Here is a 22,554-nt window from a genome sequence, read left to right as displayed (position 1 = left end):
TTAATAGAGTTGTTCACTATAACGGCCACACAGAAAGTGTACACAAATATAATATTTTACATTGAACAGAAACAACAAACATGAGGCCATTGTTTGAGACTTAAAATGCGCCACACTCCAAATGTATATACGCCACGTGGTGTCATTCATCCATGCCAAACAGCACCCACCAGTTGCTGGTCCTTGTTGACGCATACAAAAAAATTTGCTTTCATGTGATTGTGTGTGTGCTGCCAGGATTCCAACAAGTTGCATCGGTACAGTTGCCTCGCGGTACAGTTGCGATGCGGTATTCATAAATGATGCCACCAACTGAATCAGGCAAACCTGCTACGCACCAGATTTGAATCGTCGTTTTTTTTTCTACCTGACAGCTGTTGCTGGCCGATAACGTCTCTCTACTCTTCCTCTCGCACCACTACACATACATACATACATACATATGTATATGCATATGTATTTTTATTTTCCGATTTACAGAAATTACGCTCAAGCAGTTTGTGTAAGTAAAGCGAATCGAAAGTCTAAAATTGAAAAAATGAATGTCAAGTGCTGCCGCACGGACACAGGATTATGATCGGCTAAAGGTGTGATTAAAGGATTTGCAGGCGTTGCAATGGCAATTAAACCAACAAAAAATGCCTACACACATCCGCTTTGGGGAATTCACTTCCCTTTCCACAAATTTTATGTAATTATGAATTCGTTATGGGGAGATTTTAAAGATTTACTCGCAGTTACTTGAGTTTTATTTTATATAAATTTTACGTTTTCCGGCCTACCTGGATTAATCGAGTTTATCTATTGTTTTAAGGGCTGCCTTTTGCTCAGGGCTGACTGAAGTAGAATTTCTTTTGCGCTTGGATTAAAAAAAATAAATAATTGGCGTACATTTCTGTTAGGTGTTTGGCTGAACTTCTCCTCCTATTTGTGGTGTGTGCCTTTGATATTGTTCCACAAATGGAGGGACCTACATTTTTCAAGCCGACTCCGAACAGAAATACACTCGGAAGTTTAGGTAAAGTAAAAAATTCTAAATGTTTCTTCAAAAAAAAGTTCTTTGCATGTTTTGTATTTGATCAGGCGACCATTCGTGTGTTGCAGTATTCGATAGTTTACGTAAAAAAGGGAAAATTCGATACATTCATCAGTAAGGTGACGATTAAGGTGAAACATCGGATTAGGCGGCCAAACAAATTTATGCTATTTATGGATCCAATGCAGTAACGAATGCAATAACGAACAGTGATTTCAAAAAATCCATTCGTTTAGGACTATCGCCGAAAGTCTCGAAAGAAAATCATGGAAATCGTCGAGTTCAACCAACATTTGAGTAATTATTCCATTGCACAGGAACTGAAGATTAGTCAGGAAACTGTTTGACTCCATTTACATATTTATATTTATATAGGTAACTATGCTAATTTCGTGGACGAAATACAGCGAAAGAACGTTTTAGCGTTTTTTGCTTCACCTAAAAACAACGGCCGCCGTAGCCGAATGCGAGGTCGTTGGTTCGAATCTCGGTGAAAGAAAAATTAATAAAAACATTTTTCTAATAGCGGTCGCCCCTCAGCAGGCAATGGCAAACCTCCGAGTGTATTTCTGCCATGAAAAAGTTCCTCATAAAAATATCTGCCGTTCGGAGTCGGCTTGAAACTGTAGGTCCCTCCATTTGTGCAACAACATCAAGACGCACACCACAAATAGGAGGAGGAGCTCGGCCAAACACCTAACAGAAGTGTACGCGCCAATTATTTATTTATTTATTTTTTTTTAATAAAAACAGAGTTTATTGAAATTTCGAGCCCGTGTCCGATCAAGGCTCAGATCGGTGATGATTAACTTTTTTTTTAACCCTTTATTATTGTTTCTATTTCAACTTAAAATATTTACAATTTTTCTTTCTTTTTGGGTTTCAACAGTATTTAGAAGCCAATACCACTATATACATTTATTTAAAAAAAATTAACTCGTTATTTAATTATATATTTATTCATAAAATTGTGACACCATTTACATCTGCAGGTCAGTTGGTCGTTTGCGCTAAGCCCCCTCGTCTCGGTTTCCTCTTTTAATGGAAGTTGCCGAATTTCCCTGTTAGAATGTTCTAGTAGTCGGTTTGTGTGTCTTAAGCTGTTGTTCCGCATTTCTTCATGGACTGTTTTTACTTTAAGTTCTCGATGGATAATATCATTTAGTATATACCACTCTGCTTTTGATATTATACGGAGTATCTTATTTTGCGTTTGTTGTATAATTTTTATATAGGGTTATTCAATAGGTGCGCTTCAACTTTTTTCCGATAGGGAGGACGAACGACGCAATATTTTTTATTTTTCACTTGTCATTTGTAAACTTCATTAGTATACATTTCATCATGGAACGCTACACACTTGAGCAACGATTGCAAATCGTGCAAATTTTTTATGAAAATAATCGTTCTGTTGCTGCTACTTTAAGAGCATTACGGCCATTTTACGGTCCATTTAACAAGCCGTCCCGTTTTGGGGTTATGTGAAGTCATTGGTCTATAGTAACAAGCCGGCGACGATTTGTGAGCTCAGAGCCAATATTCAACGCGAAATTGCTGGAATTTCGGCCGATTTATGCAAAAGAGTGGTCGAAAATTGGGTTCAACGATTGGACTTCGTAAAACGTGCACGCGATGGTCATGCAAAAGAAATCGAACTTCATACTTAAATGTATATGTCCAAACTCGATAATAAAAAAAAAATTAGTTAAAAAAGTCAAACCGTTTGTGTTTTATTCAAAAAAGTTCAAAAGTTGAAGCGCTCTTACTGAAAAACCCTATATTTGTACTGCTCACAGTTCCCCAAAGCTCTGAGCCATATTTCCATATTGGTGTTATAATTACTTTGTATATTAGTATATCTTATTTTCTAGTGAGAGCGTTGAATTTTTTTCCAAAAGCCAATGAATTTGTTTAAACCTAGTTTTGATTTCGTGTCGTTTTTGTCCAATGTGTAACTTCCAGTTAAGTTTATTGTCTATAATCATACCCAAGTATTTTGCCCTTGTGTCGTGGTGTATTTGTTTATTCTTTATGAATATTGGATTGTATTGTTTTTGAAGTGAAAACTTCTTTAGAATCGTTGGGAGTGATTTGAGGAAAAGGGAAACGAAAAAAGCGACCAACTTGGCTACGAAGCGTTATATTATATGTTGATATAAAAGTAGCGACGAAATAAATAAAAATAACTTTTATTTTTTCTTGTGATTTGAACCAAGGATTTTGGATCGGAAGCTCACATTGCTAGTCGCTCGGCTACCGCGCCATGCTGTCGTCGCTGGCCTAAAAGTTATTTAGTTACGAAGCGTTATATTATATGTTGATATAAATAATTTTTGTGAGCGTGTAATTCTCAAAAGTTTTATTAGGTTTATTATTTAAAATGTATTGACTAGGTAGTGTGGTTATCAGCTTAACATCTGATAGATCCTCCATCGGAGGACAACAAATGTTAAACTAATTTTTGGAAATGGGCGGAGTGTTTTAGGGGCTTGCTCCTTCTCTGCCACGGGTTGACCCGGTATTGCAGTACCGCCGGGATTTCAGCTTTGAATAAATACAAGAAAAAATATACTAATACATTTAGCTTTGGTGGGAAGAGCCATAAATTTTTATATGAATACATGTAGACGAAAATGGAATTTTTTTTTGAAATTTGCATTGTAGGACATTTCTGATTATTTATTGAACAGTTTTTTGGTTTAGATACTGAAAGTCAGTTTAAGTGAATCGGTATAAATATTTCGTACATTAATTTTTGTGAGCGTGTAAATTCTCAAAAGGTTTATTAGAAAATCTATTGAAGTAGGTAGTGTGGTATCTGTTTCTATCAGCTTAACATCTGATAGATCCTCCATCGGAGGACAACAAATGTTAAACTAATTTTTGGAAATGCGCGGAGTGTTTTATGGGCTTGCTCCGCCTCTGCCACGGGTTGACCCGGTATTGCAGTACCGGCGGGATTTCAGCTTTGAATAAATACAAGAAAAAATATACTAATACATTTAGCTTTGGTGGGAAGAGACATAAATTTTTATATGAATACAAGTAGACGAAAATGGAAGAAATTTGTAAGTCTGTTTCTTCGGTCCGTTTGGGTATTGTTTTTGACAACATCGAAACCAAAGCATTTGTATCATATTTTATCTATCATAAGCCACTCGTATCATTTGTTGAAATTGAAAACATTGAGGATGAATAATGATAAAATGAAGAAAATAAAATATGAACTTTATAGCAATATTATAATGAACCTATAATTATCCCGCTCCTAATGCTGCTTTCGTCTTATTCTCTCTCAGTTTGTTTTACGGAAGGTTTCACTTCTATCAAGTCTAACCGTTAGACTGGTATTTTTTTTTCTCTTGTTAGTGTATGTGATGTGGGCGGTTTTATCTTCGTTTATTTTGATTCCCCATTTCTCGAACCATTGAGTGGTGTTGTCAAGTAATTCCTAAAGTTTATAAGCAGCCGTTCTTGGATATTTGTCTGATGCTAGCAAGACAGTGTCGTCTGCAAATGTTGCTATTAGAGAATTCCTAGTTGCCGGTGTAGGGATATCAGCTGTGTAAAGAAGGTAAAGAAGCGGCCCAAGGACAATACCTTGCGGTACACCTGCTTCCATTGTTAGTATATCAGAATACTTATCTTCGAATTTTACATAAAATTGTTTTCCAGTTATATAACTTTTCATTAATTCGTAGTGGTCTGTTGGTAAATAAATCAAGAGTTTTTGGCTACTGTGTCAAAAGCTTTGGCTACGTCGAGATATACTGCTTCACTCGTTCGTTTTTTATCGATGTCTTCAAAAATTTTGTTTGTAACTCTGTGAACTTGTTGGATGGTGGAATGTTTTTGCCTGAATCCGAATTGGTGGCATGATATTATTTTGTCCTTTTGTATAATGGGATCGATTCTGTCAAAAAGTAACTTTTCAAAAATGTTTGATAATACTGGTAGTAGACTTATAGGTCTGTACGAAGCTACTTGCGTAGGATCTTTGCATGGTTTTGGTATTGCGATAATTTGAGCAATTTTCCATACTTTTGGGAAATATTTCAAGTTCAAGATTTGATTGAACAAGTTCCTTATATAATCCCCTTCTCTGGGAGTTCTCTTAAAATTTTTCCAGTTATTAGATCATATCCTGGCGACTTCTTAGGATCAGTTCTCTTACATATGCATTGTTTTATTTCTTCTAATGTAACATTTTTTGGTTTGCATAGATCTTTTTTTGCGTGGGTCGTGAAGTGTTTTGCGAGAACTTCAGCCTTGTCAAGATTTGTTCTAGTCCAGCTGCCATCAAATTTTCTAACAGGTGGTTTGTATAAAATTTTATTTTCGATTTTGTTTGTAGCTTTCCATAGTGAATAGTTTGTCGTTATACCGGGTCCAAGCTTATTTTATTGTTAAGATTAAGCTTATTTTATTGTTAAGATTACGGATGACTATATCTCTTAATGTATCCCAGCAGGTTTTTTTGTTATATATGTTTCTATTCGAGAATTCCTTCGTATATGAGCTTTGATATATTATTATTATTGCGGAATGGTCAGACGACAATTCAATTAACGATTTAATTGACATATCTTGGTGGTTAACGTTTTTGGTTATAAAAAAGTCGATCAGATCTGGACTTTTTTTGGAACAGTTGGCCAGTATGTTGGGTCGCCACTACTTATGAACTTGCTGTTGTTCCTTTTTATGGCGTCCAGTAAATTACGTCCTTTGGAGTTCGTCATGATTAACTAAAAAGGTGTTCAAGAATATCGAAGACGCCTAAAATCTTTTCCGCAGCACAGATTTAATCTGTATTGGGTTTCTGTACATAGCGGAGGTCTGGAAAATAAAAGACAGGATTTGGAACAACATTGAGACGCACACCACAAATAGAAGGATAACTCGGACGAACACCTAACAGATGTGTACGCGTGAATTGTTTATTTATTATCTGGAGGTTCCAGTAGCAGCATAAATGTACCTCTGTGTCTACTCTAGACCACACTAAACAGTTGTTTCAAATGGATATAATGACTGCTCTTGAATGGCTTCGGGTTGCTCTAAAGCTCAAATATGGGAATTTTGCTAATGACGTAGCTATTAAACCAAAAATGAGCTTCATCGCTGATGGCCATAAGTTGGCCTGAGCGCACAATGAACACTTTTCACAGAGCGTCGATTTTCGTAATAAAATTGTACGATTTGTAATCGTTGTTGAGGCATGATGAAATGTCAATGAATATTGAAAGGGAAACATTTATTTTGTTTGACAGTTGTTAATGCGTGATCTGTCAAAAAAAAAGCCACATGAAAAAATATCTCCACTCTGATCCCCGTTTACTAACACATGAGGCGCTCAAATACGAACTAAAGGTTTCTATCGAAAATTTTATCACTAAGAAGTTCGGAGCTAAACATAACATTTTCTGTAGCAACAGTAGGAATCAAAGAATGATACTTATCATCAATTCAGCGCATCCTTTACCAATCAAAGAATGCGTTTAACATTTTTTGGAGCGCCACTTCTTCGAGAACTTGGAATGGAATAACCGATTCGTTAGAATTCCAAATATTTTTAATTTTGTTTATTGACGCTCAATAAAATGAAAAATCAATATTTGTAACGACTTCTGCCACTCAGAATGCGGAAATCATGCAGCTAATAAACAAACTTAAATTTTGCAGTTGCTGTATTCCCAGTGCAACAGTAAATAGTGTAAACAACTGACCGTTAAGCGAGAAGTCGCGCGCCAGGTAGCATTCATATTGAGTAGAATTAAATTTTTGCATTTCTTACAAAACTCTCCTTCCCCTCGCGCTGTCTCTTCGCCTAACGAGCGCCGCCGCATTGAGACAAAGTGTATTTATTTTAGTACCACCTGTTCTAAATACCACACACTGACGTTGAAATTTTAAATACAATTACATTGCGAAATATTTTCGTTGACTTGAGTGCGCTAATAATAATTGAAAGAAAACGAGAAATAAATCGTACGGGAGGTAAGATGAACCAAGGCGGCTAGAGGGACTAATGGAGTTTCCTCCACTAGACCGAGAGTAACGGATATACTCGTGCATGGCAGAATGGCGCATGGCTATGCAAATCTGCAGGGAAGCTGCGTATCTCCATCCCGCGCCTGCTCAAGTGCCGACAACAATTTGGCACAATTAGCTCACGCCTTGGGGCATGCAACATCGCAAATTAAACGCGTGGAATGCACTAAATGCATTGAGGAAAATCTAAATAAGAATTGCACTAAATAATTGGCAGCATTGTTTTATAAATAAATAGATTATATACATACACACATACATGCTCGTGTTTAGGAAGTGCACGAGTGTTTGGTAGTGCCGAACTGCTGGATAGTTGGGGTGGGTGAGTGTTTGTTTTGACACGGCAAATCAGCACAACTAATACATTAATAATATTTATACTGTATAAGTGTAGTGTTGGCCCAAAGTGTTGCTGATGTATTGCAAAACGCGGCATTTCTCGCATTTTTGGCATTGTTGTGGGCGAAATGTTTATTGTCTCGCCTTCGACAACTTAACGTTGGCAATGTAATTTCCTGTATTTGCTTTAATTTTACGCTTCCTACATATAAACAATACATATAATATATTATAGCTTATACGAGGGTGGCTGTTCTAGTTTGTTAGTCACTTCCGAATAATAGGATTTGTCCAAGCTTGAAAAATAACCATTAGTTTCTGCAATCACCTTCTCGTTTGAATAAAATCTTTTCTCCGCCAGCCATTTCTTCAAATTGGGGAACAAATAGCAGTCCGATTGATTCGAGGCAACCAAGTCTGAAGAATAAGGGGGATATGAAACGAGTTGGCACCCTATTTCCTAAAATTTTACGTCCATAACTGATTCAAAAGGAAAATCATTCGACTTCCTCGATTCAAACGAATGCCAAACACAAAGAAATAGGCTGATCAGGCTGAAATTAGATGTGTGTTCTTCCAAGGGATGGTACTAAATAAACATAATCTCGATTGGGGTCAGTAGCGCCATCTTTCAGACCTAAATAACGGTCTGTTAAAGAGCTCACCTTCGAAAGCTTTTTACCCTGCACATTCCTCGCTCTCTGGTGGAATAGATGGAAATACTTTAGTTCAGAAGTTTTTGATGATCTGCTTGATGCGTGTTTGTACGTAAGTTATTTATATTATCATTTGTATTTTCCTTTTAACTTCTCAACTATGCCTCCTCGCTAACGGACACGGCTTTGAGCTATGCATCGCAGTAAGACCAAGAGAGTTCATTTCAGCTTCTGATGAGCGTCTTCAGGTGGTACAGGGCCGAGCCACTGCTCGGCTTGAAAGGGTTTTCAACGCAAAGCCGGTGACGTAAGTGTAAGTTAAGGAAATGGAGATTTCTCAGCGGATATAGAGAAGCGGAGGTTGAATTTTGGTTGCTGCGATAGGGTGTTTAAATAAACTGGTATCAGCCCTAAAAATATTTAAAATCAGCTGGCGGAACTTAGGAATTTGTTGAATTCTACGTCGAGTTATGGGCAATAAAACCTAGCTGATAATTGCGGAACCATACATGTAATTTGCAAAACCATACATCTTCCGATAGGGTGATTCATTTTGCGCCATCTTGTACGTACATATGTATTGTGAATTTTTAAATTGCTTTCCTCATGCATGCTAAATTACATTCATTTCGTTTTAAAGTAATTAACAATATTTCTATGAAAAACACTAATTTTCAAATTTCACAAATGAACACAAATACTATTTCATGGTCTGTTAAAAATTTTCAATGCTAAACTTTTAATGCCAGCTAAAGTCTCTAATAATTTTCACAGTGTAATTTATAGAACATTTCATGGCTATCAGTTTTCATTGCCACTTAAATACCAATTCAGCGTTACATAGTTTTGTGGTACATTAAATATACTGTATAATATGTGTGTGAATGTGTGTATACTCAGTAGATTCAAAATTTGTCAGAGAAGCTGAAGTCGAAATAAATTTATGACTGTGTAAGAGAAATATTTTATAAAATAAAATTCAAGTACAAAGCGCTTACAGCCAAAAATATATTTGTACACATAAACATACATACTAATGTTTACACGGCAGCCAGATGTGTGAGCTGTCTGTCATTTGTCAACGTGCCTGTGTGTTGTAAAATTGTTATTACACCGACAGTTTCTCAATACAACATCTGACTCATCCTTTTAGTCAACTTAGGATGCCTGGGGGTATAAATGATGTGTTGTTGAATCAATTCGAAAATTTTTAATATAATTTTTCTTACAAATATACGTTGTTTTTTGTTTTTAACTAATCAGATTTTTATTTAATTTAAATAGTAAATAATTAATTAATTTTAATCTATACTATAAAGGTGAATGTCTGTACGTTGTCCGCGCATCACTACAAAACGACAACACCAAATGACGTAAACATTTTTATACATTCATATTTTCACCACACTGTAGACTTCATAATCCGCATAAGCTGTTCAACTATGACCCAAATGCAAAGATCAAAAACGGTCTGAGATAGAAAATTAATAAAAATAATTTTTCTTGATATTTTTCTAATTGGTTGTTTTGATTTTATTCAACGAGGCATAGCAACGGATGCCGGGTATTGTAATATTATGCTTATTAATAAAAAATTATTTTCTATGAAATTATTGTTTGTAATTATTTTATATACATATCCTAAATCCCTCAAAACTACTCCTACGCGAGCGGGGCCGCGGGTTAAAGCTAGTAGTATACATATATTTGAAAAACTGCGCTAAGAATTAGCATGGAGAAAACGAAGTAGATGGTTCGATTTAGCTTCGGTTCTATGCATAAAGCTAAGCTTCTTATCGGATAATACATTTTTGGACTTATACAAGAACTTTTATTTATTTTTTATTTATTTATTAAGCCAATGAACATAAAAGTGCTTATTTTAAGTTTAATATATATATATATAATTGGCGCGTACACCCTTTTTGGGTGTTTGCCCGAGCTCCTTCTCCTATTTGTGGCGTGCGTCTTGATGTTGTTCCACAAATGGAGGGACCTACAGTTTCAAGCCAACTCCGAACGGCAAATATTTTTTATGAGGAGCTTTTTCATGGCAGAAATATACTCGGAGGTTTGCCATTGCCTGCCGAGGAGCGACCGCTATTAGAAAAATGTTTTTCTTAATTTTGGTGTTTCACCGAGATTCGAACCAACGTTCTCTCTGTGAATTGCGAATGGTAGTCACGGACCAACTCATTCGGCTATGGCGGCCGTTTAATAGGCGCTAAAAAAAGAAAGTACAATTAAACTGTTTATAATAAATATTCAAAAATTTCAAAAGGCGATCTTTGGAAAATGAAAAATCTATCTCAACAAATTTAGAGATTTTATTAAACTCAATTAGGGCTCTAGTGATAGGAGCATTTCAAACATAAAGAGATTTTGAGAGACCAACATAAAAGAACTCTGAACTACGAAGAGTTCTGACCGGAATCTTAAAGAAAATCCTCTCAAGAAGCACCGGACTATCAACAGCACCACAGAGCAAATCAAAAATAAAATAGTTTTAAGTTAATCAATAAACATCGCACTTCATAGGTAGGAATAAGATCCGGAAAGCGTAAATTGTGCAACGCGAAATGTAAGAAAACTTTCTGGATTCGTTCAATTCTAGCAGCTGGGTAACAAAAGTCTCAGCTGCTAACAAATCTTACCACTCCAATATGAAGCTGAAATATTGACTTTATTTAAATATATTTTATAGTTATAATTAATAATTATTCATTTTAATTTAATGCTGATGTTTTTATGTCTGCTTAACTATGTGAACTGCACAACAGCTAAACTCTGACCATCATCAGCAGCACGTAAGAGTGAGAGTGTTCCGTAGCCCTTTTGGCTGCCAATTACAAGCCTCGCTGAGATGACTGGTGAGTAGGGTGGTGAGTACCCAGCATTAAGCCAAGTACGCTGATCAAGTTCATTAAACAAAGTGCATTAATCAGGTACATGTGTCATGACCTCAACATGCCGGTGGGCTTGCGGCGATGTGGGTTGCAGCGGCTCTTGCAAGTTTTCCATGGTATTAGGATGTCTCGGTTGAAGATGCATCAATTGAAGATGCGCTTGGTGATGGGTCTGTTGGTGATGTGTCTGTTGGGGTGCTTCGGTTGAGGGTGCTTTAAATTGCTTAAAATGCCTATTCCAATTTATAAAAAATTTAATTCAATGATTGAATAATGCATTGCAAAATGTGTCTTAATTATAAAAATATGGTTTTTTTACATATTTATTAAAATAAATAACAAATACGAATTTCTTTCTCTTAATGTCGAGTATCCTCATTTCAGACGAGTATACGTATGCGTTTTATAGCTCAATTGATGTAAAAAAAGCTCTACCAAGTTCCGATTTCATTCATCTAGCCGCTTTCTGTTTCATTCGATCGAATTTTCGAAAACACTCGTAAACTGTATTCTTACAACATTTTTTTCTTATTTTTTTTCGCATTTTTATGGCAGTGTTAAAATTTATTTGTTAACAGTCTTTAATTTATGAAAAAAAAATTTTATTAAAAAAAATTAAACATTGAATTTTTTTCGGAATAACTTCAGGACACAGAAGAAAATATATATATATATTTTTTTGTCGGGACAACTAGCAAGTGAAGCACTCAGACATTAATTAAGTCCATTGTACTACACTTGGATTCCCTTTTAATTTTCTTTAAATCTACCCGATCTCCGAAGAAATCTGAGTAGATCTTGTGGTGCCAAGGAGCCAAGATGGTCGCTTCTTAACACATCAGTGCCAAAGACCTCAAACCTGATTCGAGCGAAGGCGAGGCAGACACACAGACACACGCCGTCTCATCCTCCTCTTCACAAGCTGGGCAGAGTACACTGTCTGAGATGCCCAACCTTTCCATGTGCTTCGCCCACAGAAAGTGGCCCGTCATCAGTCCAACCAGCCGTCTGCACTTCCCTCTGCTTAATGACAGAAGGGTTTGCGACAGTCGATCGGACATGACAGGTAACATCAGTTTAGTCTTTCTGCAGCCTCTCTCAGCCTGCCAAGCTCGCTTGTGGGTGGTAGTTACCCATTTGCTAACCGTGGCTGTGATGGCCGCAGAAGGGAGTGGCAAAACGGGCTCTGAGGCCAACTTCTTTGGCATCTTAGCTAAGGAGTCAGAGGTCTCGTTACCCGCGATACCCACGTGTCCCGGGACCCATGTTAGCATCAGGCTATTATGTCTACCGACATAGTTCAGCCTGGATTTACAGGACTTGACTACCCATGATGTGGTTGGAGGGCTGTCTAAGGCCATAAGCGCAGCATGGCTGTCACTGCAGACACATATAGATCTGCCTCTCCATCGTTTTTCCACAACAAAGTTCATCGCTTCTTGAACCGCATACACCTCCGTTTGAAACACAGATGCATGCATTCCAAGAGCAAAGTGCAGTTTTGTCCCGCTGGATTCCACGTAGACCCCAGAGCCGGAGCCATGCTCGGTTCTGGAGCCATCCGTAAAAATGCGAAAACAGTGTTTGCCGGGCTCATTTTCTGAGTCTTCCCGCAACTGAGCCTCTGGTAGAAAATATATTACCGCACGTTTTGCCGTTACCCAAGGCGTGACATGTAGCCTTAGGTTAGGTTAGGTTTAGGTTAGACACATGGCCTTACGTTTCTTACACCGCCAAGATGTTCAACGTGAAGTCGATAAGTCCAGCCAAAAATCTAATAGATGATGCATTAGACAATTCTCACCCATATTATTATTGTACACATCACCATCATCGGTTCCTGTTTCGCCCACCGGAGCATCGGGCCTCATTGTACACATACATACATATGCATTTAAAATATTATTCATTAACTAACTGCAAATAATGTATGTTTATTGGTATATTAAAATTTCTCCGTATTTTTATTTTATTGCTCATCTTAAAGTTCAATCCGTTGTGCGCTCAGCGCAATTGAAATGCATTCGAAAAAATTTCCGCTACGGTGCATTTGCACTCTTTGCTCTTCTAGGTGCTGCAGTTTGCATATTTTCTTACTAATTTACTCGTTTAGCTGTCATTGCATGTTCATTTATTTTTATTCACCTCGCAACAACCTTAAACGACTAAAAGTCATTTTCAAAGACTTAAACATCAAACCCGCTCAAAGTGGCTATCAAAGTTATTGCTTGCACGAGCCTTCCATCACTTATAGTTAGCGCATGAGATCTCAATGGCCCTTTAAAATTGCTTTTTACGTGTCTTATCCATTTTCGAAATTTCATATTCGGCGTAGAAATAAAAATTTCTATCGTATGCTGAAATGTATGATATATCTGTAGATTGCTGCATTATCGACTCAGCAAACCACATCAAAATCTATGAGCTTCTCCTTATGAGAGCCCTATTTTACCGTTAAGCTGCTTTCACATTGACTACTTCGAGCATAGACGACACATCGAGTGAATCGAACTTTGAACGATAAAAACAAAAAAATTCTGAGCATTCGATGAGTATCGAGTACCGAGCATAATATGTATTTTTAGCTTTATTGGCTTTATAAAGACATAGTTCATCGAATTCTGAATCAAGGCCTCCCCTGAAATCATTAGAAAGCTCTGCCCTGTTGCGTTATCTACTATTGAATTGGAGGGAGATATTTCTAGCATCAGAACAACGAATAGCGCTAATTTTGAACGACCGCCAAAACCACTTAGCCGTCATAGCGCCATTTAACAAAAAGTCTAAAGAAATATATATATCTTTTCACGATATAACAATTTCTCCTCAACATACTTATTAAATTAATCATCAAAATTTTCAATTTATTGCTTGAATTACGCGTTTACTGAACAAACAAATATCATAAATGAGACGTGAAAACGAAAATACTACGGAATTTTAAAAATTGGACAAATGCTAAAATTAGATGAAAGAGAGGATCATCGAATTTTTCAACGGAATGCAGTATGTACAAGTAGAAAAAAAAACATGAATGATTCTTTAATTGACCAAAATGTGAGTAGAAAAAGTCTACAAAAAGCGAAAAATATATATAAAAGCTGTGAATATGGATTTAATGGCAAAATTTGCGAAATAAAATAACGAGAAAAATTGCGCTCTTTATAGAATGGGAATAAGAAAATAATAAGCCTGCATGCATCTGTTTATGTATGTGTATATGTATGAATAAGTGTATGAACAATTTTATTTTGCTTTCAGCGTGTATGCATTATATTTCGAAATACTATTCGAAAAACAGAAGAAATTGAGTAAAAATGTTTACGATATTTTGTAAAATTTGGCAAAACTAAGCGATTTATGTGAATTTCTCAATTAAGTGCTCAGCAATATTTACATAGCCACATGCATATATATATATATATACATATATATACATACAAGATTCAATGTCGAATTGTAGATCAGTATCTATGAATGTTTAAATGTTTACATCATATACCCCTCACTGTTTTACTAGTTTTTTAAATTCAAATATAATTACAAGGAGGAAAGTACGCGCGTTTTTTTCAAGTTTACTTTTAAATAATTTAAAAATTTATTTTAAGAACAAATTTAAACTAGTTATATATAAACTAGTTGTAAATGGGCTAGTTATCACCAAACTAGTTATAAATGGACTAGTCATAAACAAACTAGTTGTTAATCGACTAGGTGGAAATAACATAGTATTAAAAAAACTGGCTGTTAATGAACTAGTCATGAACCAACTAGTTGTAAATGGGCTAGTTATACACAGACCAGTTGTAAATGGACTAGTTATAAGCAAATGTACTAGTTACAAAAAAACTAGTCATACATTGAATTAATACACCCTGAGGAACGGGTGCAAACATGCATTCATTAAATAACACAAGCCCACAAAGTGTGACTAATCTTCTCCTTTTGCCGATTTGATCGTGCCTGACTTCCTTGTTAGGTACTTAATTTGAAAGATGTGCACTTATAAACTTCGAATACTCGACTCTTTGAAAGCCAATACCACAGAACCGCTCCAAACTGTTGCGAAAAATGCAGAAAAAAATTCTAAAGTGTGGCATTGAAAGTGGCATCCATCTCCTAGATATTGTTTACGGTCACTAACCCAATCAATTATATATAGGTTGTCAAAAAAGTCTTGCGGTATTTTTATTGAATTTTCAATTGTTCATAAAATTGGTTATAATAATGCGATTTAAGTCAAATATGCACCGTTTTGTTTGATGACGAGTTCCCAACGAGATGCCAACTTCATACTGCCCCTCTTATAGAAGCTCGCTTCCCTATTGTCAAAACACTCGGAGAGCCAATTTTCACAGGACTCTCTTGTGGACAACTTCCGACTACCAGGCTCGTTCGCCATGGACAGAAATAGGTGGTAATCACTTGGTGCGAGATCCGGACTATACGGTGGATGCAAAAGAACCTCCCATCCGAGCTCCCGGAGCTTCTGGCGTGTCACCAAAGATGTGTGTGGCCTGGCGTTGTCCTGATGGAAGACAATTCGGCCTCTGTTGATCAAAGATGGCCTCTTCTGCATGAGTGCTGCATTCAAGCGGTCCAGTTGTTGGCAGTACAGGTTCGAATTGAGCGTTTGGCCATAGGGGAGCAGCTCATAGTGGATGATTCCCTGCCAATCCCACCAAACACACAGAAGAACCTTCCTGGCCGTCAATCCAGGCTTGGCCACCGTCTGGGCAGCTTCACCGCTTTTCGACCACGACCGTTTGCGCTTCACGTTGTCGTAAGTGACCCACTTTTCATCGCCAGTCACCATCCGCTTCAAAAACGGGTCGATTTTCTTGCGATTCAGAAGCGATTCGCATGCATCCATACGGGCAAAAATGTTTTTTTGCGTCAAGTCGTGTGGCACCCATACATCGAGCTTTTTTTTGAATCCAAGCTTCTTCAAATGGTTTATAACGGTTTGATGACTCATGCCCAGCTCTTGGCCGATGCTACGGCTGCTATTATGCCGGTCTCTTTCGATCAATTCAGCGATTTTATCGCAATTTTTGACGACAGGCCTTCCGGACCGTGGCGCATCTTCGATCACCTCTGCACCAGAACGAAAACGTTGAAACCATCGTTGTGCGGTGGAAATGGAAACTGTATCGGGTCCATAAACTGCACAAATTTTATTGGCAGCATGAGATGGATTTTTGCCTTTATCGTAGTAGTACTGTAAAATATGCCGTATTTTCTCTTTATTTTGCTCCATGTTTGCGACGCTATAACTCACGAACGACTAAAAGCAAACAACAATTAATCAAACACGTGTTAGCACGTGAAAAGAGCTTTCCAAAAAGCTCTAGCGTGAACCGATGCGACGAATACAACTAGAACTACGCGCTTGCAAAGACAAGCTTTCGGAAATACCGCAAGACTTTTTTGCCAACCTTTATATATGTATATATATCATAATTGGCGCAAACACCCTTTCTGGGTGGAGGGACCTACAGTTTCAAGCCGACTCCGAAGGCCAGATATTTTTATGAGGAGTTTTTTCATGGTAGAAATACACTCGGATGCTTGCCATTGCCTGCCGAGGGGCGACCGCTATTGGAAACAACTTTTTCTTCATTTTGGTGTTTCACCGAGATTCGAACCTAGGTTCTCTCTGAATTCCGAATGGTAGTCACGCACCAACCCTTTCGGCTACGGCGGCCGCCCAATCAATTGCATTATATAAAAAAAAAGCTGGCCAGCGAATATCGAAGTTTCACTTTCACATTTTACACTTAGTTATTCATAGTTTCTATGCATCATTTGGAAAAATTTCAGCAAAATAGTAATATAGGGTGGACCATATAGCGTTTGCTTTTTGAACCACCTATTTTTTTGAGAATGGTAACACAAATGACATGTCAAATGTGTTCATAATTTACTTAAAGGTTTGACATCTACGAAATGGGACGCTATACGCTTGAACAAAATTGGGAAATATTGAAAACCTATCTCCAAAGTGGTGAGTCTTCTTCTTCTTTTCTGATTTTCACATCGGTGGCTACGGCAATAAGCAAAATTGTCGGATTTGGGGCTCAGAAAATCCAGACGTTACTGTAGAGAAGCAAATGCAGCCGAAATTCCGATATCAAATGGCCGCCTCGGAGCTGTGATTTAAACCCGTTGGACTATTTTTTGTGGGGAGCCGTTAAGGACAAATGCTATGCCAACCATCCAGAGACGATTGATGCTTTAAAACACGAAATCGAAGTTGCCATTCATAAAATTGAAGCCCAAACAATCGAAAATGTGCTTAAAAATTGGGTTGATCGAATGGCCTACTGTAAAGCCAGTCGTGGCAGACATTTCACGATAATATTTTTCATTCATAAATGACAATGTTCAATTTTCAAAATAAAAAAAAAGTTTAAAAAAATATTGATTAGTTTTTTTTATAGCCGATTCAAAAAGCAAATTTTACATGGCCCACCCTATAGCAATAAAAAATATGCTCTGTCTGTGCTGCGAAATTTTTTCTGAATACAATTTCGGCTTTGACATGCTGCCCACATTTCAATAGCACAAAAGCTAAAGCACAGCACAAAAAGTTTTTCGTTAAGGGGGGAGCCTGCTTTAGAGGCTTCAAAAAATCAATTTTTGTTTTACAAAAATGTCTTCCCAAACTATCCAAAAATGTGTCCTCAAAATTTCAGAAGCAAATTCAAAATATTTTCGGAGTTAATACGAAAAATTGTGAGCAAGCGTCAAGCAGGTATACTCGTACCAGCGGCCGGATCGCTCGAAGTGCGATTTCTTGGTTTTTTATTTTTACGATTTTTCTTAATTGGCGGGAAAGATAGGGAAAAAGTTAAACGTCCTATCGAATCGATATAACATTGATTGTATTCGGAATTAAATTCTCTTCTAGTTGAACCTAAAAAACCTTAAGAAAGTTATGATTAACCCACTTTTTAAACAATCTAAAGTGAATTTGTTTTCCAAAAAAATGATTTTTTTTTAATTAGCGAAAAATTGTTGATTTTCTCACTTTTTGTTTAATTTTCTTGGTTTAACTAGAAGCTATACTAATTCTCTTCTAGTTGAACCTAAAAAACCTTAAGAAAGTTATGATTAACCCACTTTTTAAACAATCTAAAGTGAATTTGTTTTCCAAAAAAATGATTTTTTTTTTAATTAGCGAAAAATTGTTGAATTTCTCACTTTTTGTTTAATTTTCTTGGTTTAACTAGAAGCTATACTATACTAAAATACAATTTTTTTTTGGTTTTTGGTTTCTGATGAAAATTGCGACCTGCATCTTTCCCGCCGCACGACACATGCACACTCGAGGCACCTTGGCAAAATGCTTGTACCAGGCATAATATGACATATATTTTAATGAAAAAATTTGAGAAGACTGTTTAAAATATAGCAATAAAACCTGAAAGTTTCGTTTCAATCGAATATTTCTTTCCTTCCCAAAAAAATCCACGAAAAAAACGATTTTTTGAAGCCTATAAAGCAGGCTCCCCCATTAAGCTGGTATGTGGTTTCAACTGTAGTATTTTAAATAGGTCTGACATAGATACATATGAATATATTTACTGAAATTGTGTAACCCCGGCTTTTTCTAAATTGATGCCGCTGTGCTGTAAAAATCTACGCAGCAAAGCGACAGCACAGCTTAGGTTTTGTATTTTTGCTATTGCTTTGCTTTCGCTATGGCAGCTTAAAATTTCGCAGCCCAAGTTCAGCCGAGGCAAATGAAATGAAAGACTGAAAGCAATTTCAAACGCTGTTCTCATGTGTCAAATATGGATCGACCTCTACAGGGTATAAAGTATTCAATATACATATATGTATATACATATACCTGTATGTATATTTACTAAACAAATGAATTGTTATTTCAAAACCACCTTTTGCTGTAGCAGCAACCACTTTACATACATTCACGGTTTTATAAGTTCCTCGAACTTTACGAAATCATACTCGTATAGTACAATGTAGCAGGCACACAGATTTTCATACATATTAATGCTTATTTGACCTCCCACAAATTGGCAGATGCCCAGAAGGCAGGTTGTTTTTTGTTTTAGAATTCACTAAGGATTTTTTTATTTTCAAATAAACAAACATACATACACCTACATATATACATGTGTGCATATAAAAAAATGTATTGTATTCTTATTTGTTGTAACTCATGCTGATTGGTGTTTGTTATCGCAGCACATTCCGACACCTGGCAACACTTTTTTCAATGTCAATGGGGTGATACAAGTGTCGATTCCACATTTATTATTTTTTATTATTATTTTATTTACGTTTTTAGCTTACGCATTTGCTATGCTCCTTTCGTGTTTATTGCAAAGCTTCTACTTTGCTTACATTTCTGAGCTGTTTTTGCTTTACTAATAAAGTTCTCATTTTCACTTGCAAGCATTTATGATATCTACAAAAAATATATATTGCTTAAATTATTAAATAAATATTGGCAAAGTATGTGAATTTTTTCGAAAAGTTTGTTGATATTATTTAGTTTGAGTTCTGAATTAAAGTAAACAGTTGACTTCATTCGTTAGAAAAGTTTCGTAATCAAGCAAACAATGACTTAATAGAGCTAATAAAGAAGGTGTGTATATGAGTATGTGTATATGTTAATATATAAACGCGTATATGTATATGAATAGTTAACATAGCGACGGTAATAAAAACATTAGTCTAATATTCAGCACTTTAAAATATTCTCAAACCATATAAAATACCTAGAAAGAATTTTTGCGTTTATTCGTTTGCCTTGCATGGTCATGAAATGTTTCCAGCGAAGTCATTTTCAAAATAATTTGCTTCTTATTTAATTTACAAATAACTACTTTTGCAAACCTTTTTTTTATAAAACTTGTCTTTTTATAAAACAGATTATTCAAAAACAAAGCAAAAAACCAAATGACGCAACTTTGCCGTGAAATAAGAAGACGGTGGAGAGAATTCAAAAGGTGTGACCAAAATCAGACCGTTAACTAGTATTCAGCAATTTTGAAGGAATCAGTTGATTTGCTGACGTAACAGGGGATGGGACAGTGATTTGCTTATAACAAAACTGAGTTTGTGTTGGTGATGTAAGAAAAAATCAACGCGGCCAATGCTTATATTGCTTCGTTTCGGTCTGAACAACGACTGATTGCACGAGTTTAAGAATACGTTTCCAGGTCGATGTTGTCGATATACGGGTTTCTCCAAGGCTTGTGACAGAGTTTCGCCTTCAATTCTTGTTAAGAACTTAGTATATAAGTCATACCTTGGCTTCCATCCAACATTTCTCCGTTGGTTTTAGTTCTATGTCTTGAATCGTAGTTGTGTGACAATCATCGGCCATATTTTCTTATTGTGTCATCTGGAGGCGTATTTTGAGTGCTCTGCTATTTGTCTTGCTTATCAAAGACAATAAAAATACTGTTTTTAAATGCCAAGTTTTCACTTTATGCTGATGACCTTAAAATCCATTCTATTGTAAGAAACTCATTCGATTCAAGTTGATAAAGTTTTCATGGTGTATTAGTAATCAAATGTTTTAAATAGATATTTCAAAATACTACCACATTACTTTCGCCAAGTGTTTTCCTCCTTTGAAGACATTTTACTTTATCTCTTATTGTTGTCTGAGATCGGTGAGTGAAATATTGGACTTAGGAGCAATTTTTTACGCAAAGTTCACTTTTACTAGTCATATCAATTATATAATTTCGAAATCTTTTTTAATGCGGAACAGCACAGAACTTACAAGTCCTTATAATTACATATAATGTAACGTATCTAAAAAGTACTGCGGCTGGCACGATCTTTTCCAGCATCAGGTTAAAGAAGTCACACGATAGTGAGTCACCCTGTCTGAAACCTCTTTTGGTATCAAAAGAGAGAGGTCCATCTCAACTCTGAGCAGCGTTTGCCCTTGCTAAATTCTTTCAGTCAAAGTTGTATAACTCCCCCAGTTTTTCTCTGATTTGCTTGAAGTTTTGACTCAAAATTACGGAAGAATAATAGTTCCCTTAACCATTTTTACTACTTTAGTTTTCATATATAAAAAGTTTCTAATTATATTTTTACTGACTATTGTTTAAAGAAATCTTAAATAAAGCTTATTGTTAAGGCTTAAAATAAATTACGAACCTATGAGTTTTCATACGACCAGTTCATACGACAGAAGTATGCCGTAATGCAGGCAGATTTTCTATAATTGCGAATACATTCCTCTATCTGCCCATGCGGCCCCTCCGCTTGTACGTACAAGCTGTGTCACACCATTTTCAATAAAAAGAACTAAATATACAAATATATAAATATATAAATATGTAATTTTAAAAGTGCCAGCAATAAATTTCTATCAACATCTGTGCGATATCTGCATACTTTCCAGTGAAGGAATCAACAAGCCCCCTTTGAAATGTCAACAAGATTAAGCTACGTGCTTGTGATTTGTTTATTTGTTTTTGATTTGTGACAAAAAACGTTTTAGCGTCATTTATTTATTAACTAAAAATTCTTGGCTTTTAACATTTGCGGTGATGATGAACCTTTTATTCAAAGCGTTTGATTGTTGCTTTTGCAAAACTATTTTTAACTAAATCTAAATTTATTTTTGGGACACATAAAGATAATTTTTTTGGCCCACGGTTTCATTGACCAAAGTCACATCTTAGCAGAATGTGGACATACAATTTTTTTTACTAAAAGAAGAATTTATGACTCAAAAACAAAAAAACGTAAAAAAGTAATAAATATTTATGTGTGTCTGTTAGTAAAGTTTTAGCTTCATTATCAACTATTTTTACATTATCATAATTTTTACGTAGGTATGTATGTATATAGTACTTGCACTATTAACATTAGCAGCTCCGGTCGCTTGCAGAAGTAGTGGCGGCGTTCCCATTCGCACGTAGTACGGAACTTGTGACTGAAGCGGAGTGTTTACGCGAAAGTGTGGTCAGAACAGCTGACAACTTGATTGCATCATCCAAATATAAGCTATCAACAACATACACACCTAAAGAACATACTTACATACAAATGTATACGTCATAGACACAGTATCGGGCAAAATGTAAGCAACTTCTTTTGCTCAGCCATAGCTGCAAATTTGTTTCTCTCTATATATGTACATATTTACTAAATCTACATAAAGAATATAGTGTCAATTTTTTCCACAAGTGTGTGCGTATAAAAATGTATACATACATAATACATATACATACACGAAAATTGTTGTCGTTTAGTTTGCGATAATCAATTTGCTGACTAAAACAGCTGATTTTGTTTATCGATTTTTGTTACGAAACGGGTTACCGAATAGCAAAATCGTTAAGATTGTAGTTAAAGAAAATAACAATGCGAATGTAGTTGAAATATGTTAGTTAGAAATTCCCCCTAACCTAAGGCATCTGCAAAAATATTTCAGAAAAATGCAAAGATTTACGGGAGCTAGGCCGAGTTGAAAATACTTCCAACAATCGAGTTTATATATACATATATAATTAATTTAAAAAAAGAATTTTCAAAAAATTACCCCAAAGAATTTTTTGAA

At 36.0% G+C, this 22,554-nt stretch overlaps 2 pseudogenes; both read left to right on the top strand.

Annotated features, from left to right (window-relative positions):
* The first annotated feature begins 3,406 nt into the window (after positions 1-3,406).
* LOC129243197 (U2 spliceosomal RNA) lies at positions 3,407-3,590 on the top strand (annotated as a pseudogene).
* A 236-nt stretch (positions 3,591-3,826) lies between these two features.
* On the top strand, positions 3,827-4,012 carry LOC129243203 (U2 spliceosomal RNA; annotated as a pseudogene).
* Positions 4,013-22,554: the final 18,542 nt, after the last annotated feature.

This window comes from Anastrepha obliqua, chromosome 3, assembly GCF_027943255.1.
Source record: "Anastrepha obliqua isolate idAnaObli1 chromosome 3, idAnaObli1_1.0, whole genome shotgun sequence".
NCBI classification, from domain to species: Eukaryota; Metazoa; Arthropoda; class Insecta; order Diptera; family Tephritidae; genus Anastrepha; species Anastrepha obliqua.
The sequence above is the reverse complement of the archived record's forward strand: the minus strand, read 5'-3'. Positions and strand labels throughout refer to the sequence as shown.